The sequence below is a fragment of the Lycorma delicatula genome, chromosome 4 (genome assembly GCF_047948215.1).
Source record: "Lycorma delicatula isolate Av1 chromosome 4, ASM4794821v1, whole genome shotgun sequence".
Lineage (NCBI taxonomy): Eukaryota > Metazoa > Arthropoda > Insecta > Hemiptera > Fulgoridae > Lycorma > Lycorma delicatula.
In genome coordinates, this window is record NC_134458.1 from 120,783,334 (window position 1) to 120,807,798 (window position 24,465).

At 29.2% G+C, this 24,465-nt stretch overlaps 1 protein-coding gene across 6 annotated transcripts in view; it reads right to left on the minus strand.

Annotated features, from left to right (window-relative positions):
* Positions 1-24,465, minus strand: part of LOC142323826 (protein-tyrosine sulfotransferase-like) — a 1,177,394-nt gene that overhangs the window by 570,712 nt on the left and 582,217 nt on the right. For 3 of the 6 annotated variants that reach the window (XM_075364079.1, XM_075364081.1, XM_075364083.1), the window contains one exon: positions 19,895-19,952. The exons of the other annotated variants lie outside the window; for them this stretch is intronic. The gene's annotated coding sequence lies outside the window, so the exon portion shown is untranslated. The remainder of the gene's footprint in view (positions 1-19,894; positions 19,953-24,465) is intronic. 6 annotated transcript variants of the gene reach the window in all.

The window sequence follows — 24,465 nt, forward strand, 5'->3', positions numbered from 1 at the left end:
CGAGAATTTTCCGGAATTCGAAGCATAGTACGCATTACAATAGGTAGCTTTCTTATGAAATCTACCTAATACGATGATCTACCTAAAACTTATATATTTTATTATGCGGTCGTTACAATATTAGTAATCAATTGACCGAAATCTTACGCAGAAATAACAATACTGTTCTTGTTTACATTACAATAATATTAATGTATAAATTAATATAGAAATTTCTAGTTTAACCTTGGAAAATATTTCTTGATAAACAATTTTTTTTTTTAAAAGCAAAAAAAGGTTAATCTGATTGTTAGTAATAGTCAAAAGGGTTTACAAGAACATAATGAAGAAACATACTGGTTGCTGTTATATTTAATTTACACATTTGGAATACGGTAATTCTAAAAAGAAAAAAATTATAATTTATACAATCTACGTATTAATTTATTTCGATTGACAATCGATTTCCTTGAACACGTTTGGTTATCAATATGAAAAAAACTCAGTAGTATAATACCTTTGATAAAGTATGAAAAAAAATTTAAGATCGCTGTTCCGTCCAACTAGTAGACAAGCTTTCGACATTTTGTAATTATATCTACAAACTTTTAAGATGCTACTTTTCAAGGAAATATCAAACAGTAATTAGTTGGCAAAAAAGACTGCTGCCCTTTGTCAGGAATTAGACTTACTCAGAGTTATGGTGGCACCTGCGGTAACAATTATCTGCTTCTCAGAAATATGTAACATCCTTCCACACGATAAACGAATGTTTTCATGATTCTGAAAAGAGGATGTAAACGATTTGTAAAATATTTATGCCTACCACAATAGTGTAACTCTCATTTATATATACGTATCATTCCAGCCGTTCTGGAGAAAATAGGGTTAAACAAAACATACAACCTGCAAACACAAAACCCTCAATTTAGCAAAACAGTTAAATTATACAGCATAAAACTAATTAACGGATTTCACAGATAAAACTGCAAATAGATAATCTTCAGAGATAAAAATAAAAAAATAAACAGGAACCTCAATTAAACCACAGAATGTTTTAATTAAAAAAAGAAACATCACCACAAAGAATTTTGAGGTTAAAAAATAATTACCATGTTCTCAAAAAAAAAAAAAAAAACAATATTGGACAGTAAATACAAATCTTTTCCAACGTTGATTAAAAAATTCCTAAGCTTGACATTTTTCAGTTATTAAATCTGTTAACGCGATTTGGTCAGTAAAGAAAAATGTATAAAAATTATTTTCTCTCACATTTACCGCGTAAGAGAACAAAATTACAATTTAATTAAACTGAAAACTGTCTTATAACACATAATTTCAATTAATAAAATTTAAGAGAGTTTTATTTTAAGAGCCTATTTTTATTAAACAGTACATCGTTCAATAAAATATCCATCCATGTTTCGTTAAAATTGCTTAAAAAATGTACTTCTGACTACAACTGATGACCGACATTCGATCAGATAACCTTGCGTAACTTAAATTTGTACAATATATAAAAAAGGGAATCTTGTTTTGCATGTTTGAACATTAAATTTCTTTCCTGAAAATTTAAATAATTCATGAAACTGAAATTTCCAGTCTTCAAGTTTCGTTTTTTTAACTACACATGTGTAATTAAAAACACTTTAAGTTATAGTCGAACAGAGGGATAATACTAAACAATTAAATCATGAAAATACCTTCTGATTACATTTTAAAGTTAAATTAACTAGGTCCATTATACTTCAATAAAAGAATCTTGAAGATAACAATTTGGGTATATAACTTTTCAGTTTTACCTTCCCGTCGAATATACGAGTACCTAGAATAATTGTATTAAAGAGGAAAGTATGGTGATCATGTCAAAAATGGGGTATGGGATTTTTACAAATCTTTACGTTTTTATGTTTCAACTAGTTTATCTAGACCGAAATATATGTTTTTTTTTTTTTGTAAGACACATTGTATGTTACAATTTGCACGTATGTGTCTCACTGTTTTTGTTTTATATCTCAGGATTGACAGAACTGTTTTTCTTCTAATTAGGCTCAAATATTTCTATAGGTGGGCATATTAATCTTTTTTAAAGTTCGTTAATGCGCGGGGGAATAACGCGAAAAAAACAATTTCGGTTTTCTTCACAGGCATTTTAGAGAAAAGTTTATTAAAGCTAATTTAATACTACAACGCATATATAATTAAAAAAAAAAGAAGATTTTCAAAAAGATCAACGATCATCTCTTAAATTTGAAATATATGTTTTTCGTTCTTTTGATCTAAAGATATATATCACAAATTACAAAAAAATATTCTATTTTTTGGCTCTCTTTTAAGTTTTATTAACAAAATTTTTTTTGTGTTTTTCTTCATATTCAAAATTCTGCATATTGAATATGCTACACATTATTTAACCTCAGTAATATAAGAGATGGTCTGGCGGTCGACACCGGAAGTTAGCTATGAAGGAAGGGAAGGTACGGACGATCTAATGGAGGTGATAGATCTCATTAATACTAAGAGACGACTTAGGAGAAGGTGATACAGCTATAAGACGCCTGAAAGTAGGACTTTTTTCAACAGAGCGGCACGCAGATTAAAGCAGATCGGCACGTGGCGGACGAAATGGTAAATGAGGGTGAAACAGAACAAATTGAGCTATGTGACATTTACGATGAGAAGAGGTGATTATCTACAGGTCCAACTGAATGGCGTCTACATTCTTTACACGAATCGGGTTTTTAGAACAAATTTATTGTACTAAAAACAGCACTTTTAATTATTACGTTACCTTTGGCCTACGCTTCAATCGTCGCCTGATGTGAAACAGCCACGTGATAGAAAAGAGGAAACAGCTCTGGTTGCTTGGTAGAAACTTACAGTTATCTTTACCTAATAAACTGCTGATCTATGTTGTTATCCTTAAACCTATCTGGATATATAGGAGATAGTAATGGGGTACGACGAGTATCAGTAATATTGAGATAATTCATAGATTCCAAAATACATTGGTGAGGACCATAACAAAGGCGATGTGGTTTGTTAGGGGTAGAGAAATTCATGATTACCTAGGATTGCCTACTGTTTACGAAGAGATTCAAAAACTTGGCTGCAGTACATATAGAAGTTAGACAAACATGTAAATTATCTGGCAGTAAATCTATTGGACAACAGCGATGATATAAAACGTTTCCATATGCTGGAATGAGAGATGTAACCAGAGGAGTGATCTGGAGAAGGAATTTAAAAGTAGGAACACAGTATGAGTGTTTTCCAACACAGATTCATACTTCTGTCGCTTGTGAACATCACTTTGACAGATAGTCTACGAATTATAGCTATTTCTATTTACCGACGAATATTTGTTTATTTATAGTGCTGTTTTCATATATTGACATTTTTTTTATTTTTATATTTTTTCTTCCTGTGATGTATGCCAAGTGCTATGATAAGTGTTGAACTTTATTGGACCACTTGTATAAGTGCTTTTCTTACATATGAGGTGTTGAACCTTTGTACGGTTTAATGAAGGGTTTCGTCGGGGACCTCTCTTCACGTGATTATTATGCCTCAAATTTATTTATGAGGTACCGATTGTAAATATTAACAGAAAGACAAAAAAAAAGTTTTTCTTCATCACCTAAAAGGCAAACAATTATAACGATGATTATTACTTTTGTTCATGTATAATAAAGGGATTCAATTTAAAAAATAGAAAGAGCATTTTTTATCCAAACCTTACATCAGCGATACGTCCTGTATTTCATGGATCAGAAATACCTGTTCCTTCACCACCAGATAAATTAGACGATACATGTGATGAAGAAATGTTTTCTCAAGCCTATGCTAATGAACTGGATGATGAAAATGATATTTAAGATCCTGGAAGTGATGAACCAAAACTGTTTGAGCAATCAAAATTAAATAATTTTGTGAGGGACTTAAACCTTCCTAAGGACTCCACTGAACTTTTAAGCTCAAATTTCAAGGAAAAAAATTTGTTAGATCCTGGCACTACGTTTTACTGGTTCGGGAACAGAGAAAAAAAACTTTGTTCACATTTTTTTCAAGAATTTGCATTAGTTTAATGTAATGATGTACCAGGAATCACGGAACAATTCTACGTTAACTACAAAATTTCTGGATGGAGATTGTTCATTGATTCGTCTAACAGGAATCTTACGACAGTTCTTCTGTACAATGGAAGTACGCTTCTTTACCAATGGGGCATTCTGTTCGTTTAAAAGAGCGTTAGAAAATCTGAGCTACTTCTAATTAAACTTTGGTCTAAGGATCAAGGTTGGACAATCTGTGGCGATTTAAAGGTACTTTCTTTGTTACTTGTACAACAAAGCGGTTATACCAAACACCGTTGTTTTTTTTTTACGAATGGGATAGCTGTGAAAAAAAAATGGCCTCCAAAACAAACCTAAAAGGCTGGTATAAAAAACACTGAAAAAGAAAAAGTTTGGTAAAGCCAAACAAAGTTTTGCTTCCTCCGTTCATACTAAACTAGGGTTAATGTAACACTTTGTAAAGACATTAAAAAAAGATGGGAGAGTGTTTCAAGTAACTTTTCAGTCAATTTCCAGGTTTATCAGAAACAAAGATAAAAGAGATTGAAGGAGGAGGAAGATTTTTGTTGACCCGGATATAGGGAAGCTTATGAAAGATGAAATATTTGAATATAGAATGGAGGAAACAGAGAAACAAACTTGGAATACCTTCAAGGATACACTTACAACATTTTCTAGATTCGCATCTCGACTACTTTCCCGAAAATCTTGGTGCAGTAAGTGAGAAGCAGGGGGAAGATTTAACCAAGACTTGAAAGAGAAGGAGAGGAGATAACAAGGGGGATGGAACATGAGCATTATAGCTGACTACTGCTGGATATTAAAAACAGACGACCCGCTGCGAGACCACAGAAGAAAAAGCACCAAAAGAAGCATCGAAAAAAAATATTTTATAAGGACTTAGTATTTCACTGTGTGTTTTTAATAGTTTTAATAATATTTTAACGTAAGTTTGTTTTTCACATTGTAAATAAATTCTAAATTTAATTACAGATTGGTTTTTATATATAAATTTTGATTCAGCGCCCAAAAATATATAAAAATCAGCTTTCAAATTGAAAGAAATTTTTAAAACGTGTGGTTATTTGTTTAAATGGAAGAGATTAAAGCAACACATATAGCCGGGTACTACTATAACTTCTGACAATTGCAAACTTACAATTATTTACAGTTTGATGGATATCAAAACCTTACTGTAAATTCTTCTTTGAATTCCTTTGATCCAGAAGTAGCACCCACTTGCAAACTATCGAGGTATAAGATCCGCGAAAATAGTGCACGTTATGGCAATAGGAAGCAACATTTAATAGAACATCTAGCAAAATTTACTTTCGGAAAAAATATACCGTACCAAAAAGAACGTATTCCTGCATTTTTCAAAGCAATCGTGATTTTTTAAAGCAGTTACAAAACGGCACAAACTAGCCAGAACCACAGGAAAATAACCTCCACTCTTCCGAATTATCTGATGATAAATTTCATGCTAAGAATTTCTCAAATACTTAATTTCCGATACTTAATAGTAGTTTATGTTTGAAATATAAATAAAAAAAATGTAAATTAATAGGAAAGTAATCGGGGGTGACGTGATGAACTGTACATAATTACTCAAACATATATTCTTTACTGTAAATGTAAAACTTATATACGTATTTTATTTTCCTATTGTATGTGTGATATATTCATAACGTGGCATGAATTAAAATGTATAACAAGACGCATTACATTCTGGTTTTGAACCAATCAATGAATGAAGAATGTATTATTACAAAAGATTATTGTAATTTACAATTCACTAGAAACGTGCCAACTTTGTAGTGTTAGCATGTCCAACTATGATTTTAAGTATGTTTTATAAAATACTAATATGAAGAGGTTAAAACAGAACATGCTACAAATTAATACACAAATAGTTAACATCATTTAAAACAGTATGTTTCTTAAATAGGAAAGGAACTGATCACTACCAGTTCAATAAACGAATATTAACTCTATATAAACTTTATAAAGTGGCTAATAGAAATGTTGTTTAGATTCAAGGAAGGAATAATTAATAAACAAGCAAAAGATTTAATTTTTTAAGGTCTGAAACATGCCAAAATTTGTCTTTAATTAAATAAGTAGAATAATAGAAATACGGTACGATTGATGATGGAATTCACGTATTGTTATGCACAATGACAACACTGCCTGTGGTAATACTTATGACAATAAAGTACCCATAAGGGTTTAAACATATAGAGACGAGTGATATAAGAGATTTTACCTTTCTATTCTCATTTAAATACATACAGTAAGATCTTATCGAATATTATTTTAGTGTAAAATCCTACATATGGAATAATCCACTACATATGGAATTCAACTGCTATCACTTCGAGAAAACAAGTCCTTTATACCGCTTGTAACAGAGTAAGAGTCGCTTAAGATAGCTGAACTGTAAAACTATGACAATTTTGACAACCACTGAGTGCAGGATTATCGCTGTGCGTAATTGATAATGGGTATAAATGTCACGATATCGAGTCGATTATTACCTTTTTAAAATTAATTTTTAAAGGATTTCGTAGAGGTAGTGTCTTGTATAACTAATAAAATTAAATATACCGATAACAGTATACTAAAACGTCACGAACTCATGAACAGTAAATCACGAGTACAACAAATTTAATTAAAGACACGCCCAGCAGAGTAGGCGTGGGATCTGAAATAGATATAGCCTGTAGGCTAAACTAAAAACGTGATTAATTAATTAACTTAGAATATTTATTGTATTTAAACTATTTTCTTAAAGAAACAAAAAAATGAGGATATTTTTAATAATACATGAGAAATAACAGAAAATATCATCTACAATATTTTTCACAAAAAAAAAGATAATTCAAAAGAAAACTGTATGTTTGTAAAAAAACATAATTAAATATTTATTCATCCAGTCATTAGGACTTTTACAAAATTTAGTTTTTCTGAACTTGAATTGGTTCAATATATACGCAAAAAATTTGTCCATCAGTTAAGATTCTTACATAAAAGCAAAAGTTCGAAAACTTTAATTTTAATGAAACTTGCGTTTGTACTGTATATTTAAATATCCAGGGAACGCTGTTTTCTTATGTGAGGGTGTAACCATAGAGATTACTTAAAATAATAATTTAATTTTGTACAAACACTGAAAAACATCACGCGGTAGAACACAAAGAAACTGTAATCAGCGGCACACAGAAGACAATAAAGAAAACATCAAAGGGATTGAAGAGGTACGTCATTAATTGTACAACACAAAAAATGGTGTCAAAATCCGTCAAACCATTGTACAAATAAATCAGTTAGGAATAAAACGTATTAAACAGAAATAAAATAATTTCAGTAAATGAATAATACATTAATAGTTCGATAGAGAGAAACGACCCGATCATTGAAGAAAGGCAGTAATAATGTAAAATCTATTATTTAAAGGTTAACCTTCCGTCTTTTAAAAACTAAAACACTATTCCATTTTGGCCACATCATGAGAAGAATACCACGAATACTGAATTTTACATTCCAGAAGAAATTTTTTTTTGGTTGTTGTATAGAATCAAGAAGAATTTGAAGAAGCCGTTAAGCAGCATTATGTAGAAAACCCCACCGGGTTGATCTAGTGGTTAAAATTGTCATCGCGAATCAGCTGATTTCGAAGTCAAGAGTTCTAACATTCAAATCCTAGTAGAACCTGTTACTTTTAAACGGATTTGAATACGAGAGCATGGATACCGGTATTCTTTGGTGGTTGGGTTTCAATTAACCACACATTTCAGGAATGGTCAACCTGAGACTGTACAAGACTACATTTCATTTATATTCATATATATCTTCATTCATCCTTTGAAGTAATCCCTTACGGTGGTTCCGCAGGCTAAACAAAAAAAAGAGCTTTATTTAGGAGCTTTATGGCATACGTTCAAGGGTTTTGAGATATGAACGCATATGACGATTCCCAAGCGCAGAAAACAAGGTGTTCACGACAATATTCTCAGAGTAATGATTTCAACAGAATATCTTTAATAAGTTTATTGTTGTTATTGTTGATATCGTAAACCATTCATTCTATAACACTCCTTTCAATTGATATTTCAAAAAAGCATTTACGATCAGAGTTTCCATGTAGCCATGGAAACTCATGTGGTCCAAATTTCTCATTACCTCGGATTCCAACATGACTATAAGTTCTATTTATATATTTTATACGAGGTGTCTGACTACTTTTTTTGATTTATATGTTATATTTGAGAAATAAAAAAATTTAAAAAAGCGGAAATTTGTAAATTAAAGTTTATTCAATCCCGATCACTGGTTAGCTGGATCGAATAATCTAAAATCAAATATTTTTACAATCTTATTGCCCACCGGGCTGGTCAGCGGTTAACTCGTCGTCACAAATCAGTTGTTCAAAGGTGATTTTCGAAGTCGAAGGTTCTGAGGTTAAAATCTTGGTAAAAGATAGTTACTTTTATGGGGAATTTGATTAGTAGACAGTGGTTACCGGTGCTGTCTGGTGGTTGGAGTCCAATTATCACACATCTCAGGAATGGTTAGCCTGAGTCTGTACAACACTACATCTCATTTACATGTCATACATATCATTCTCATCTCACTGGACCATGAGGGGAGATTTCCTATTGTTCACTAGTTGAACAGATTGCATCGTATACATTAGAAATAAAATATAAATATAACAAAAAAGTCCTATTAATTTTATGAATTTCTTCGCACAGCGGCAATTCAACGGATATATATATATATATATATATATATATATACAGAATAATTCCCGAAGAATGTAACGATTTTTCAAGACATGTTCGGGAATCAGTTGTTAATATTGCAGACTTATGCAAATTTGTAATTATCATTAAAGAGGACTAAAAATTGTTTTATTACTAAGTATTTTATTTGATTTTTCTTTTTTCTTAAATTTTGATTCTTCTGTTTTGTAATACAGAAAATTTTGTTTCGTTTAATATCTTATTGAAATCCAAACTTTAATATGTTATTTTTTTAATAAAATTCGAAATTTTTACGTTTATATTTAGTTTCTGAGGACTTTATTCATACCATTTTTCAGAATTAAATTTTTTACAAGTTTTGTTTAAAACTTTTGTATTTATTACCCGTTGTATTACGTTGTTTTACGCCAAAAATAGAATGGTGTGTTTTCAACCCCAATCTTTCGTCTTTTACCCCAGATTTCCCAAAAGATACTAAAAAATAGTTCTAGGACGTACTTACTAACGAAGCGTTTCCGAACGTATGTTTATATGTACTTCCTTCTTTACTTTCACCAGTAGAATACACCCTGAATGTTTTTTACATTATTCATGAATCAGATGATTCACGAAGAATATTGTTTGAAGAAAAACGCCAATTAATAAGCGATAGAAATTAATTAAAGTACGTATAAAATCTTAAATTGTAACACAATTTCAGAACAAAATAAAATTTCAGAATAAGAAAAAAATAATGATTTTCAGTAAAATAACAAAAAAAAAAAAAAGAGTTACAACATAGATGTGTAGAATGAAGAAGTACAATAGAACTGTTTCATAAATCACGAGAATGAGTAAAAGGGCACAAAGTAGAGAAAGAGACGAAAATAAATAGAAGCGGAGACAAAGAGACAATGATCAGACGCTTACAGAGCAAACATTAAACACTTTAAGATTGATTACTAGAGAGGGCCACGTATACAGGAAAGGAAATAGCAGAGTAGAGGGTTACGATATAAGACATTAGACATCGAAAAGTAAACACAGGTCTACCAACTTAAAATTTAAAGTAAGATATAACAAAGAAAACAGAAATATAAATTAAAAAAATAATAATAAGACAAAGTATTGTTGTACAATATATAGGATTAAAATAAGAAAAAGTTAAAAATATAATAAACAAAAAATTTGTATAAATAATCTTTTTCCTAGTTATTTATAAAGGTTTAAAGATGCAAAGAAAATGTAATCTTTATATAGAACAAAACTTTTATTTTTCCCTGCGTAGAATAATGTAAAATATTATACTGAATAAAACAAAATCCGGTAAGTAATGCAGAAAAGTTAAATCGCATTATACTCAACGAATCGTTCCAACAAGGAAAATAATTTAAAACACTGAAAAAAAATATTATAAAAAACAAAATTGAAGTTTGTTTCAATAATCTTATTTTATTTTATTTTCACCTTATTCAACATTTCAATATAACTTTTTACGGCAAATAAATTCCAAAAACCATTTAAAGTTAACCGAGTATTAGTTTTAAAATATCCAGAACAGATTATTTTAAAATATATTAAAAAAATACAAAAGAATAATTTAATAATTTGTTATGTAACTCAATGAAAGTTATTAAAAAAAAAAAATTACTCTCCCAGCGAATATATTAGAATAGTTATATTAAAGGGGAAAGTATTGTGATCATGTCAAAAATGGGATATCGGATTTTTTGCAAATCTTTACATTTTACAATCCACCTAATTCATCTAGACCAAAATAACATACGTAAGCATTGCAACAAGACCGGTATAAAGGAGCTGAGCAACGGATTCCCGCCAATTAAGAAGAAAGTAGTAGAAAATAACAAATGAAAGGAATTCAGAAAGGGACTAAAAGGAATCCTTTTTGTAAGACGAACAGATCCGTTTAACAATCGCATTTTGTAATACTACCCGCTGACACACCTACAAACAGATGTTGCTCTAAAAGAAAAAAATACCGGACCAGGGTAGCAATGTATGGGAAAATGTCTCTGAAGATCATTAGATCATTCTCACGCTTCAACTTGGGTATGGTCTGCAAGTAAAGAGGATAGGAATATAAATACTTCAGGGAAGACAAGTTGAGTTCAGTTTTTGATGAAGCGAGTATAACGCGAGGAGTCTGAAGCGACATTGTGCGTGTTTGTACAAAGTGTCGTCAAAAGTAATGCCGTTGACGAAAGTGGGGGACTACAGGAGGTTTTCCGATTAGTTACTATAGACAATTAGAGAAAGGGATAAAGTGTTAAATTCGTTCGTAAAATATAGAGTAGTTTTATAAACTTAAAAAGGAAAGGTTATTTGCAGTGAAAAAACTTTAAACTAATCTTATCTTCGTAGCAATACAGTACCAGTTGTCAGGTGTAAATATTAGCGGTCTTCTGTTAATGGGACTGAATTCTGGGTAACTGCCTGTAAATAAATCCCGATGTTACTTTAAATTCTATTTTGTATGAAATCATTGTTTATTATCACAGATATTTATTATTATTATTGTTGTTGCGGTCGTGATTACTATTATTATTATTAGTTTATTATTATTACTGCTGTCATTATTATTATTATTATTATTATTGATTTACATATTGTATTTTACTTATGTTCGTAAACCAATAAACTGTAATTATTTAAACATTTTCAATTGTCAATCACTCAATATCCTAATCTAACCGCGAACACGCGACAATATGTGTGTGTAGGGTATGTGTGTCGTGCTGCTTTTGGCCTTATATCTCTGGATTGACCAAATCGATTTCCTTCAAATTTGACTTAAATATTTCTTATATGGGGCATTAATCATATTATTTTTTTTCAGAATTCGTTCAGAAGGATGGGAGATATCGCGAAAACCCAATTTAGACTTTCTTCAGAAGCATTTTAGAGAAAATTTTATTATAGCAAATTTGTTAACTACAATACATATATAAATAAAAATAAATTATTTTAATCAATCTCCACTTCTTTAATTGAGATATCTGTTTATAGTTCTTTTTCTGTATTTTCCTTAGGTTAAAATATTTTTCAATAATTTTTTGTAAGTTTACACTTCAAATATAGAGCTACGAAAAACGTTTACAATTTTTTAATTATAGACCCCAGACCTAAACTGCAGAAAATGTTTTCTGAAGTTTTTTTATTATTTTTGCCTTTATTGATGGGGTATTAGAATTAGAGAAAACTTCAGTAAAGCAAATTTGTTAAGCTTAACCTACATATGAGTATTTTCAGAACAATTTTTCTTAAAATTTATTTCTCCTCTAAAAATTATAAATCCTATTATTTGTTTTTTGGCTATAATTCTGTTACTTACTCGTATTTCGTTTACTTTGCCAGCTTTTTTTTTCAGCACATTATAAATAAATAAAGCAAAAAAAGAATACCATAACAAAAAAAAGTTGATATAAAAGTGTGGACTTAATCACTTAATTCTCAAATACAGGAAAAAATTTATTTAAAGTAAATTCATTGAAACTATTCAATCAGTTGTAAGCACGAGGAGCTAAAGGCGAATTACACTAATTCAGAAATTACGCTGATTGTTGTTATATTAAGCCCTCCTACATCATACGTCACAGAATCACTTAAATCCAATCAGGATGTATTCAGATTTTTTTCTATCCAATCAAATACTACCTACTGCTTATCTGCAATGAATACCACGTTACATCATACGAATTCATTTTTACACTTAAAAAATTATCATATGATTGATGAGTCTGTATATGTACATTTGTACGCATGTACTTTCCTACTCTTTAACTTAAGTAAAGAATAAGGACAACCAAAATTTAAGATTTTTGAAGTTTAAATGTAATGGGTAACTTGCCGGATACATTTAAATTTAAAAGAAGTTTTTAATAAAAAAAAAAACTTTTTTTTAACACAGATCATTGGGCAAAAAACTTTTATAGTGGTTTGAATGCCTATTGTTGTAAAAAATATAGATGTAAAAAGCTTCCATCATCTTTTATTCTGAAGCAAGATATAGCTAAAAAAATAAAAATATAGTCATTTTTTGGGAAAGAGGTGGTGAGCATTAAATAAAATTTTATTGGTAATTTGTGGTCTTGTTAACAAAATTTCCACTTTTATACCAAAAGTTTTCTAAAGTGCCCTGGTAAACATATAAAATTTATTTCGGCCAAATCCCTTTTTTCAAATTTTTCAAAAAATTTAATAGCGCCGAAGGGTATACCTCTTTATCAATTCTGAGGAAAATCGGTCAACAGGTTTCAAAACTGTAAGACCAAATTTCAGGACCACATTCATACGTACATACGCACAAATGTTTGTCTGATAAAAATAAGTTTTTGAATTAGCGGGCAATGGAATAAAAACATTTTTCGCAGATTATTTAAATCTATATGTTTTGTTAGTTTTTTAAAAAAATATCTCCTTAAGGCACAATACTTAAAAAAAAGACAGATTAAAAAAAAGAAAAAAAATTTGTTGACCGACGTATACTTTCCCGTTATAGCTATAGCTACTGTAGCAGCATTAAATCGATATAGCTGGTTAAGTAAAAGTGAAGAAATTAAGATCAAAATTCTAAGATATCTGTATGAAATTTACTAATAAATAAATAAATAACAACGTAAATATAAATATAAATTTTCACTATTAAGTACCCTATCTATTGTATTCTTTTACATGATGCGAGAAGATATTATAGAATAAAATCAGCCCATTAAAAGTATATCTATAACTTTAACTTCTGACTGAGGAGAACACCTTTGGATAATGGATAGAAGTATTTGTATAAAACGTGCAGAGCACAGCAGTTCCACTTTATCAGATGCTCAACTGAATGTCAGTTAGAACTCTTTGTATGCTAATGTAAAAGGTAGAATATATACCACCGGAGTGTTAGTAAAAAGAAATCCTTTGACATCTGAACTGGTTACCATTGCCTTCGACCAGTAAGCTATAATCTATCGTCGGTCTACCTCTTTCTCCCTCTAAAAAAAGGGAGAGGAATATATAAAACTTCTTTATGTATATATATATATATATATATGTGTATACATATATAAAAGAAAAAGCTAACTCCAGAGTGTCCATAAACAAATCTAAATAAATGAATAAACACAAAGTTGACAAGTAGGGTTGGTATAAAACAAACCTATCGTTCGTTTTTCTCTTATAGCGTTCGCGTGCATAGACTGACCACTCCACCACTAGAAATACTTCATTACATTTGCAGTATATATATATATAACTTCAACTATACCAATCTACCTAACAGTTAAACACATACAAACATGTATATAACGATATAAAATAAATAAACATGTCTAAATATACACAGGTACACGTCTTCAAACAATGTGTATATAACAAATGAGGGAAGATTATTTCGCACGTTGTTTGTCAAAATAAATTAGAATGTAATTTAATATAATGGAAAATAAAAATAATTTTGCATTTACAATTTATACTTAATATACGAGTGAATGCATGTATATATATATATATATATATATATATATATATATATATATATATATATATATATAACGTATAACAATTTAATTCTATAATTTAATATCAACATATTGCATGAATCTTATTAAAATTGTAACATCTATAGATTACAAAATTTTATATTTACTAAATTTCTCTACGTAATCCTAATTTACAATAATTTATACTATCCAACGGTCCGTTGGTCCATGATCCAACGATCCAATGATCTTCGAATGATATCAACCAACTATCAGTACAAGTCTGTTTCCTCGTTTTACGATCAGGACTACGTGATCGCTTTTTGACAAACTTCAATGATGTTATTAAAAAATAATTTTAGTCGGCAGATGTTAAAAGTAATTTAAATATTTAGTACATCAAAAAATAAAAAATAAATAAACACATTAAAATTCTATCGAAATCGAATGAATTTATTTTCAAAAAATCCAACTTTGAGATTTTATAAATTACCTAGTAGTTCGTGTTTATCATGTAATAGCAACAATTTTTGGAATCCGCATAGACTGGATTTCAGAGAAGCGAGACACAAATCCTAAACATCTTAATTTGGTGAACAATTTGTACACTTTTATTTATTTTTTACTGGATTTCAGAGAAGCGAGACACAAATCCTAAACATCTTAATTTGGTGAACAATTTGTACACTTTTATTTATTTATTTTTCTAGTCCTTAATACGGCAAGGAACTTAACTTTATTTATCAGAACCTACAATCGGGGTAAAAACACTCTACAGGTTATATTTCTTTGATTATTCGAAATTTAATAATCTAGTAAACTCTGAATAAAAACTTTATTCGGCGACTCAAAGAAAATACATTTTTTAAATAATAATATAATAAAATAAAGCTTTGTTCAATTGAAAACGTAATAAATGTCACTGCTATATAAAGAGACATCTTTTTCGTTTCTTTCCGACAATCTCGAAAAACTACCGAACCAATCGTTATGAAATTTTAGCTATTTCCCGAAATATTTACCACAGTTCAAACATCATTAATCTCATTACTATATAAATATCATGAATATAAAAAAATATAAATAAATAACCTAAAATTTCTTTTACTAAATCTAATGTCAATTATTTATATCGATAGATATAGTGTATATCGATTGCCATTGTCTATGTCAATATTCTCTTCTTCAGAAAGTTATTATGTGATTAACTAAATTTAATGCCATTGTCTAATCTGGTGGCAACCCGCAAGAACTCTTCACACGCGAGTAAAGTAGCGCTATGCAGATTTTTATATACTAAACTAAGAAGTTCTATCAGGGTAATCCTTAAAAATAATCGGCATAGATTCAACTTTCAATTTGGTATTAATATTTTCATAATGCCTAAGTCGGCAAGGTCACAGATCAGAAGAACTTCTAGGTTTGTTCGAATTTATGATCGTAGACAACGAGAATCTATGCCAAAGGGATGTCAAAGACTTTAAGAGCAACGTGCTCGGCTCAAAATCAAGTTTAAGATTTGAAATTTTTTTTATAAGTTGTGAATAGGAATAACTCTGAGAGAAAGATTCCACACATACTTACTAAAAAACTATTTTTAATATTTGAAGTGTTATATGCATATAACGCGGTCGAAGCCGAGACTGGTGCTAGTAAATATATATATAACCTTAAACCCAAGATAAATTTGTTTATCTCACAACAAATCAAAGAATGGGAAGAAAAATCAAGTTTTTGCATTAATATAAATTGTAACAACTTAGAATTTTTATCCATTAATTTTGTATTATTAAAAAGTTCTGGATTAGTTCTTTTCGGTTATCTATTGAATATCACATCTATTTATTCCTAATTTCCGAATATTCTGAATAAAATTTTTATTTGTTTAACATATAGAAAAAAATGTAGCCAAAATAATCAGAAAGAGGAAAAAATGGCCGTCTGTATGTTGTTATATGTCAACCAATACGCTTTATATACCATTAATAAACAATAAAGTTTTTCCTTACGTATCACATCCACTAAAACGAATCATAAAATGAGAAGGACACTGTTTTTTCTATTATTATTTTATTCGAGTTAAAGTAAAAGTTATGGTGTGGGTGATAATAAGGAATTTAATAAATCACTTGTAATTTGAAATAAATGTTAAACATATCTAAAAAATAATTATTTTTTGTATTTAAATTTAAGATATTAAACCTAATGGTATACAATAATCGGTAAAAATCAATGTTAATCCACGTAAAAAAAAATGTAATATTATTACTTTGATTATTTTTATTACAAACAACTAAATACCGAAGTTGAAACTAAAGAATAATATTAATGAAACGGAAAAATAAAAAATGAGAAAATGAAAAATAATTTAAAAGCATGAAGTGAAAATAAGCAAATCGGGAAGAACAATACTGTCCCTACGTTTAAACTTAAAATCGACTAAACTGAATAGTAATTGAAAATTAAAAAGTACTATTTTGATGAAAATATAAAATTTTATGAAGAATATGACATCAAAGGTTAAATGTAACATATCCATTAGATGAAATTATATGACATTAGTACATTCATCAGTAACAGTACAATTACCAATGATTGGATTTTAGCAACAATATTTAAGTAGAACAATGTCATTTAAACACGTAATACGTTCAAAGATACCGTAATATTTTAATATAAAGCTTGGAGAATTTTATCTTTCTCTTCATTCAAATGACCTATCCAGTTTAACAAAGTAATTAAAAAAAAAAAATTATTAATTTTTCATTTCATTTTAATTACCATTATAAATTTAAGTCTGTATAATGCATTAAAATAATGCGAATAACAATACATTAACAAAATTAAACATTAAGAAAGATTAATCACAAAAGTAAAAATAAATAAAATTTAACTGTATAAAAAATAAAATAATTTAATATAAAGAGATAATAAAAGAAACTTTAATCTACGAAATAATGACGTAAAAAACAATATAAGTCATAACGATCTGTAATTTAAAAGTTTAAAGAGATACAAATTAGAGTAAATGTATACAAAAATAAAATAAAGATATATTAAGAAAGATGAAATATATTTCTATATTAAGAATAATAAATAATATAATAAATGAAAGGATCTAATAAAAAGTAAAGCAAAAATATCTTAATAATATAGACTATGGAAAGTAGAACCTTATTTAAAATAGAAGTATAATGATGAAAGATGTTTTTCACTTCATAATTTCCGTTCTATTTATGTAATAAAAAAACAAATAAATTAAAAAATGTTAGTCGTAGAAAAGAGATATTACATTAAAGAAAAAAAGGTGCAATGCAGTGTTTGCTACAACGTTAAAGGTTTATTTAAAGAAAAATATTCTTTAAGAAATGAAGAGATGATTAAAGGAAGATGAGAAAAAAATAAAAAAATGAGAAAGATAATATCAAAGGAAGAAGGAAAAAGATAAGGACGATGAAGGAGGAAGAGAAAAAATAACAAGTAAAAAAACAATGAGAAATTTAAGAGGAAAGAGAAAACACAGATGTTCAAGATGAAAATGATTTCGTACCTTAAAATTCATTTACAGTGGTTACAAATCTCAAAAAAAAAAAATAGTATAAACAATCATTAAAATATTTGTATTCCGCTAGCAAACGTGATTATTATTGCAATTACTTAATGTTAACTGTTTTTAACGATATCCCATATTAGTTGATATTGCGTCAAAATACTCATAACAGGACACGTAAATTTAATTTGATACAGCTGATTTAGGTTTGGTATAGCATAAGTAGGGTAAATATCAAAACTCACGTGTACTACTTTTCCAGTAACGTTGTAACAAACAATTAAAATTTTTGAAGGCTGATATCCATAATTTGTTTCGCTTTACTAGTAGATTTATGAACATTATAATCCTAAGTTCTCAATTTGTACTGAACTTAAACTGAGCTCTACAACTAAAGTGTACAAATAAACTTAAAAATAAAATAAAACACAAAGCGGAATGTCGATATAATTTTAAATGAAAAATCTACCTAGTGTCTAACATAATGTAACATTTTAGCAGTATGCTAAGCACTGTTTGCACCAAACATCACTGACAGTCAAAAAATACTTCCATTAAATCCTTACGGTTTTTCTGGAATTTAAATATTTCCTTTTAGTCTCTTAAAATGTTTTTTTAAATAAGACATCCAAAGGGAAGACGATAAAAACTAAGTTTATCGAAAACCAAGTTATAGTATAATTGTGTACTAACAAAGGCACGCTTTAAACATTAGTAAGAGAATACTCTTAGAAACAAAAATTTGGCTTAAAGGTGGAGTAAAATTAAAAATGAAAATCTAAGGAAAAATGAAAATCTAGTCGCTGAACAAGACTGGAAACTTTGAGTGACCTAGGTAGGAGGACACGTCACAAATGATGGAAGACCATTTTTTTGGTGGCTTGGCAAGGCAACCGTCCCTTCAATGCACTTCTCCATCATTACTATTTAAAAATAATAGCAATCACCGTTTTGAAATGGAGTATTTTATGAAAACTCGTAACAAATCTGTACACATCGTTTCGTCTAATTGCTAGAAACGTTAATGCAAAATTTCATAAAAATTGGATAACCGATTTTTGACCGAATTCCGTCACGATCAAATACACAGAAAAATGCAGAGTTTATTTGAAACAGGACCTTGCTTTGCTGCGTCAATTACTCTATAATTGTTTTTCTTTCGAATGGGAAACCACTATACTCCGTCCAGATTCCTGTTATTCAAACAGGATTATTATTTTTTTAAGTTATTCCCGAGTTTAATGTAATATTTGTCTTATATTTACCTTAATTGAAAACTTTTCCTATTTACAAAGTTTTTGAAACAATCTTGGTTGTCGTTATTTGTTTCAGTGAAGATATGAGGTATCTTTACAACCTTTACAACGTATTTAACTTTTATCGTCATTTACCGCTGCCAGAAAAAACTTTACTCTGGAATAATTTATATTTCGCTACTTCACCGATCTCATATCAGGATAATGGCGAGACACTACTGCTCCCCTTTTTTAAGGATATGATATCCTTTGAGGATATCAGACCTGCCAACTTTCCATGTGCCCCAAGCGCACACCATGGCTTTATATATATATATATATATATATATATATATATATAATAATAAGAATTTGATTTTTTTGTGATGTAATATTGCATAAATCTATTATTATGTATTTTGTTTTTAAAAATTTATGATAAAAACTAATTTATCATTAAATAAAATCGTTTTAACAAAAAATTAGCAAGTTTGTTACTGAACTTTCCCAGTATTTTTTTTACAGAGATTTTTTTACACTTTAACGTCTACCTCTAGCTATTGAAAAATATCATCCTACGGCCGTTATTGGTTTCCTTATTTATTTACATATTTTCTTATGCAAAGAAGGGTGAAAAAAGTATTTTGGTTGTTTTTAAACTGGTAATAAGTTCAAAATTCATACAAACTGATTATTTTTGATTTGATTTTCTAAACATCAAAAGGATTTGGAATGCTTCCTTGTTACTTTTATTACAAAGAAAGAAACAATAACATTTTTTCAAATCAATAAGAATAATAGTCATAAGGTTTTTTCTACTTACTATTTAAACAAATTTTTCTATTACTGTCACAGTGATCAGCAAAACGTTAACTACTAACCTGAAACACAAAAAAAAAGTATTAAAAAATCAAAACATTAATTTTTAAATAACGCTAATATATTCATTACATCATAATAATAATGATGTAATGGAAAACGATAAAAGTTTTTTTCAGATAATTTTTGTTGTAAATAATCTTTTTTTATATGTAATAAAATCAACAGAAAACGATATATGATTTAATATAGTGGAAATTAATCCATCTACAATAAAATAGATTGACAGTTAAGACCCAAACAATACCAAATATAGCAATAGTGAACATGGAACACACAAATAATAATTTATATTAAAAAAGAAATAGCAAGCGAAATCTGTAGAATACGATTTTATTTTATACCTTATTCCAAATTAGTTGATACTGTATCAAAATAAAATGCTCTTATCAGAGAATTTTAATTTAAAGAAAATTTATTAATACATAGGCAGTAACAGTTGTATATTTGCGTAAAAATTAACAGAAAAATGTGTTTTAACTTTAAAAATACGAAAAATAATAGTAAAAAAGTATACTTAATCATTTCAATTTTTTTTAAATAAAAAAAGGCCACTTGAAATAAAACTGAATTGTCGAATGTTAGACACTGACAGTATAATAAAGGCATAAAGGAACAAAATAAAGTTACCAGAGTCCTGAAATATTTATCGTAGATGAATTTTTAACACATTATTTACATTAGTTTCGAGCCTAATGTAAGAGTAGAATAGCTCGACAACAGAAGCAACGATGTCACTACTACAAGCATAGAATTACTTAGTATGCACAGCTCACTCAAATAATCAACAAAACGGTGTCAAGTAATATTAAATATATTATTAGTTTCCTATGTCTATCCGTCCTTCCAATCGTTCGTAGATGCATCTACAATGAATGATAGAATAATACAATTTAGAAATAATTCTATATTTGTAAATTTTACATCAGTTTCATGCAAGAATACTGTATCAACTACCTTGGGTATTTGATTCACTAGAGTTCGAGAAAAGACTATTTGGTGAAATTTCTCGCTCTTCTAAGCCTCTTGGAAAAACTTAACAAAATATGAAAAGGTAAAGTTACTTAATATTAAATCACAAAAAAAAGAAAATTTACTTCATAAAGACTCAAAAGCAACAGGAAATCTATGTGGGAACCGAGTTAAAAGGACTGTAACAAATAACGATTAACTTTAATGCAAGTTGTAAACTAACAAAAAATTATAAATCAATCTAAAATACTTGAGTCCCTTACAAAACTCAAGAAGTTTATACCCCTGTATAAAAGATTATATTCAACATTCATAAAAACATTGTGTCCGATCCAATAGTAACCCGTTCACACATCTTACTATTTAAATAACAATTTTAATCATATAAATTTATATTTTACTAGGCATTGGGCTCATTTCACTCGCCCGACCGTCTAGTCAGGGGACCTGGACCCCAAGTTCGTTATCCTCATGGTTGTGAAAATTCTAAATATTTTACAGATACCTATTAAAAGGAAAAGAATTATTCATTCTATTTAATTATATTTCTGTTGCCTTGGTGATAGAATTATAATAAAGTAAAAGGATTAATTTTTGTTTCTTTAATGAATATCTTTTATATCTTAACCCCCAAGGAGGCTAGAATCTCGATCTATGACTTAAAACATTTACTGGGATAATAGAAATGCATTCTGAAAATTTGAAAGCACTCGGTCGGTTGGTTCTCGCGTAATACTTGTTTAAAACAAAAAAAAACAAACTATCGCATTTACTCGGCTATATATAAGGTAATATTTATACGGTAGATTCTAACAACATTTAATAAGTAACTTGTAAATAAAGGTTTATTTTAAACGCAAACATTTTAATTTAAATTTTCATGTAATTTAAGTTACGTTATGAAATATTTTAGTTTTATTCCCTGTTACATTCCCTCTTTTACAAAGACAAAAAAATATTCTAAATCTTAAACTTTCGCAATATTACAACTCAGAAATTATTTCCGTTACCGAACTTTCACTTAATTCCGTTCAATAAATCTGAACACGTTCATTCTCTTATCTGCAAGCAAAAATTGACACTTATTACAAGTAAATTTTGATAATTCTTAATTTAATTTTAAGATATCATATCGAGAATATTGTAGCTGAATCCAATCAGAAAATATAATTATTATTACGAATAACAAGCATCCCATACCAGAGCAATAGATGCTTTTATATCTACATTATAAACATGGATTACATTTGTATTATAGACAAAAATATTTTAATACGTGAGGGTGTGGGAACATGACTTGACTAGTGCCTATTTAGGCTAAATCCACCAAAAGTAAAATGTTTACCTTACAATTAACCTTAGATCGCTAACTAATTTTAACTGGTAAAAACTAATTAATAATACTTGAAAAAAAATCCGGGTATCAAAGATACTCAATTGGCAAGAAGCTAAAAAATCCTATAAACCGATAACCAGTTACACGCCAGGTTATAATGGAAAGTGATGTAGAGTACGTTACGATTGTGAATGATCCCGGCTACGCCGATCACAAGTCTAATGATTACATAAATAAGATTTAAGCATCAAAATTCCCAAATTGCGAATAAAAAGTTTAATACAGACTAAATTGAGATCTCATTTCATAGAAAAACACATCACGTTTGTCACCCAACATTCACTTTGGTTCGATATGGTTTCAATTTGTAATGCGACATACATCCCACCTGTAGTCGATTTCATTCCAGACTATAGTCAGAAAGTCGGGCGTAACCTCTGCAGCTGTGGCGTTAATTCGAAGTCTAAGCTTGACAAGATCAGCAGACAAAGGTAGAACATTAAACCTGAATTTTAATGAAACCGTGCAAGAAAAAATTTAGCGGGGATAAATTTTGAGAAGGAGGTAGCCATGCGATTGGACCTACACGACCAATCCACCGGACTTGGAATCGTGAATCAAAAAAATCTCGGACTTCTAGGCGGTAGTGAGGTGGTGCCCCGTCTTGCTGATAGTAGTGGCGTCCATATCGGTCGTCACGTCTAACTGAGGAATTAGAAAATTTTGAAACACGACCAGATAAACGATACCATTTACGGTTGCTTCCTGGAAGAAATACAGGCCGTACAGTCTTTACTTGCTTACAGCACAAAACCATTGACCGTAGGGTTATCACAAATGTGTTGCAAAGTTTGATAAGGGTTCTCGCTACTCCATATTTGGTAGTTATGTGAGATCATCTTGTTACTTATGTGAAACGCTGAATCATCACTAAAAATCACATTGTCTAAAAATGTGTCATAGTCTGCAATTCTATCCATCATTTCCACAGAAAACTGCAGCCGAGTAACTTTGTCGTCATATGTAATGTGTTGAACCACGGTTAGTTTGTACGGCTTCAAATGCAATCGTTTACGTAATACGCGTCAAACAGTCGTTTGTAGAATGCCAGTCTCACGTGACGCAGGTCGAGTTGATTTATTCAGACTACATGCAAAGCTTTCTTTGAGTTGTTCCATAGCAGTTTCAGGGAGGCGTGGGTGTCCTAGTGATTTTGAATATTTAACAGAACAACCTGTCTCAGAGAAGGTTTGGTGCCAAGAGTAAATTTTATGCCTACTAGGAGGCTTCCTACCGTACTCTATACGAAAATTACGTTAAACTACGGTGCTGATTGCAAATCGTGAAACCGAAACACCCAGCGAGCACATTTCGCATCGGTAAATGTATCCAGTTTTAACAGCACTGGTGACAGCGCTGGTGGCCGAATTCAGTAGTAATGAACTGCGTACGTCAAAACTTGATGTGATTTGCTGAAATGAGACCTCAACCGTATCTGTAAGTTATCTTAGTAAATTTTGATATGCATTAAAGTTGTAAAGTTCTTTTCTAATTACTCGGTATAGTTACTTTTAATGTAATACGCACGTACATTTTAATCATTGGGGTTAAAAAAAACACTATAAAAGGAAGACCCAAAATAAAATTGAATTACAGCCTAATATAAGAAATACAATATTTAATTAACAACAGCAATAACAATAAAACTGATTTTTTGTTGTTGTAAATTTATAAACAGAACTTGATCTAATTTAATTTAAATTAATGAGTATTTGACTGGGGAATATACAAAATCATTTAATTTATAAAAATATAATATAATTTAATATAACATAATATAATAATATAAAATTCTTGTTGTGAATTTTTTATTTACTTATTTGTTATTTATAAGAATTACAAAGATAACTCTTGAAAACCTTTTATGTAAATTAAGCACTACAAGTAGATTGAAAAAACATTAAGTTGAATACTTTAACAACATATGAATATGGTTTTATATATAAAATTTATATTTCTCTATTATTCTATAATAATAGTTTACAAATAGATCTACCAGCAAGGGACCATAGTATGAATGTTTTCTTTAACAGCTTAATACATAATGCACAAATATATATATATATATACACACACACATTTAATATATATATATATATATATATATATATATATATATATAAGATAAATATAAACCTTATTATTGT